The sequence below is a fragment of the Octopus bimaculoides genome, chromosome 25 (genome assembly GCF_046866305.1).
Source record: "Octopus bimaculoides isolate indiv1 chromosome 25, ASM4686630v1, whole genome shotgun sequence".
Taxonomy (NCBI): domain Eukaryota; kingdom Metazoa; phylum Mollusca; class Cephalopoda; order Octopoda; family Octopodidae; genus Octopus; species Octopus bimaculoides.
This window is the reverse complement of record NC_142952.1, coordinates 27109784-27112283: the sequence shown is the minus strand read 5'-3', so window position 1 is coordinate 27112283 and position 2500 is coordinate 27109784.

Genomic DNA, 2500 nt, shown 5'->3' with positions numbered 1-2500 from the left:
TACATATATATAAAACATACATACATGTGTGTGTGAGTATAAATATATATGTATATATATATATATATATATATATATATATATATATATATATACAGGTATGTATGTATGCATACATGTATGATTGTGTGTGTTTTTCTTTCTTTCTATCTATCTATCTATCTATCTATCTATTTATCTCTCTCTCTCTCTCTCTCTATATATATATATATATATATATATATATATATATATATATATATATATATATATATATATATCGCCGATCCTCGTGCGAATGAGGGTGCTACCCCTAAGTGAATTAACTAATGCATATATTAGGGTTGAAACATACTGAATAATAATATGTTCGATGAAAACCGTTTGACAGTACTCACAGGGATTTGATTATAAGGATGAAATCTTGTATAGAACTGTCCATCCAATTTGATCTTAGGGATAACACCGAATTTCAGTAAATATGTCACGAACACGGAATCGTTTCGTATCAGTTCCCCCGCTCATAGAAAGCATGTCACTCAAGGCTGAAGAGCACTAATCCTCATCTAATTTGACAGATTATGCGCCATCCACCAGTCCGATGTTTGTAAAGTACTGAAGATATTTAATAATAACAGCAGTAAAATAAGTTACACTTGCCCTCAAAACTTAGTTGCTTCTGTGTAAAGCCAATATGAGCAGGAAACATCGTGTGCGAATGCATATATGCCTCCTCGTATATATAAATTTCAGCAACTGGCATGTGGTATGTGTCTTTCTTAAGTATTAATTTATCGGACTAACCGTGAAACAAATAGCAATAAAGTCCTTATTGAATATCCCTTTAAAATACATTCTTACTGCATATTTATACTTTCAGTCACCTAGAAGTTCACGAAATTACCTCGCTGTCCAAATTTATCTCGGACTTAATGTATGACGATTATGAAATTAATTCACTCATGAAAGAACTTGTATTTTTATTCATTTCTACTCTAGAGGATGTAATATTTGGGCCTTGGAAAATATGATGAAACATTCTATTAAAGCATTTTGCAGTTTTGAACAGGTGCAGGCGTGGCTATATGGTAAGAAGTTTGATTCCCAAGTGCATGGTTCCGGCTTCAGTCCCACTACATAGCAACTTGGCTAACTATCATCTACTATAGTCTCGAGCCGATCAAAACCTTGTAAGTGGATTTCTCAGACGGAAACCGGAAGAAACCTGTCCTATATATATGTGTGTGTTTGTGTCTTTATTTCTGGGTTTGTCCGCCCACCACTGCTTGACAACCTACTGGTTTATTTAAGTCCCCGTAAGCTAGCAGTCCGAGAAAAGAGAGTGATAGAATAAATACCAGGCTTTCTATAAAAGAAGTACCAGGATCGATTCGTTCGACGAAAAATTCTTCAAGGAGGTGCCCCATCCCGGCCGTTGTCTGATGACTGAACCAATTGATGGATAAAATGATAGAATTCAAAGCTTTATTTCCACAGATATGTTAAAATGATAAGCACAAATTTCGTTGAAATAGTATTTCTTTACATAAAAGAAATAGACATAGTTTTCAGAATATTGTTAACTTCAGTTAAGCACTTATTCTTTGCTTTCAATATTCTTCTCGCATAATGTGACGAGCTGGCAGAATTGTTAGGACTCCGGCCAAAAGCTTAGCGGCATTTCGCTCGTCTTTCCCATGAGTTCAAATTTCGCCGTCGTCGCCTTTGCCTTTTATCCTTCCAGAGTCGTTAAAATAAGAACCAGTTGAAAACTGGCGTCGAGTTAATCGACTTAGCCCCTCACCCAAACGTGCTGTCCTTGTGTCAAAATTTCAGATGAATATTTTCGTTGTACCAATTGCGACCTGGTCACTGACATGGTTTCACTGCAGTTGGTTAGAGGAGAAGCTAGATGGTCAGTATCACCAGACGTCAGTGTTATAAAAATATTTTCTTTCTTATTTATATAGGCCAGATGTTCTGGTTATCATCATCTCGAGCTCAGAGTCGACCAGTTAGCTTTGCATTTTGGTTGAAATTTTGACACGAAATAAATGTTTATGAGAAATTAACAGTTTTTATGTATATTTGTGTCTTCCACACAGTATTTGTTAGTTTTGATGTAGAGTCTCAGCTCAAACTAGACACCAGGCAAACACATCCCTGATATTAAGTTATTCATCATCATTAAAATGCATTTAATATTCTCAGTGGTATTGCCATTGTGCGTTTTAAGCGCATGGTACTGGTTGCATCATTTCCATTACAAATCTATGATTTTGTTATATGTGGTGCATAAACCAAATAGACAAGTGAATCTCTAATCCATTTACTAATGGCTTAATGGCAACAAATGAAATCTCGACTACTAATCATATTTCGATGCATTTGCGAATGTTTTTGCATATATAAAAGCAGTCACAGCTTTGCGGTTAAGACGCATGCTTTACAGTTAAGTAGTTTTAGGTTCAGTCCTCATGCATTGTAGGTTGCACAACGTGACATCTCTCTCTCTCTCTCT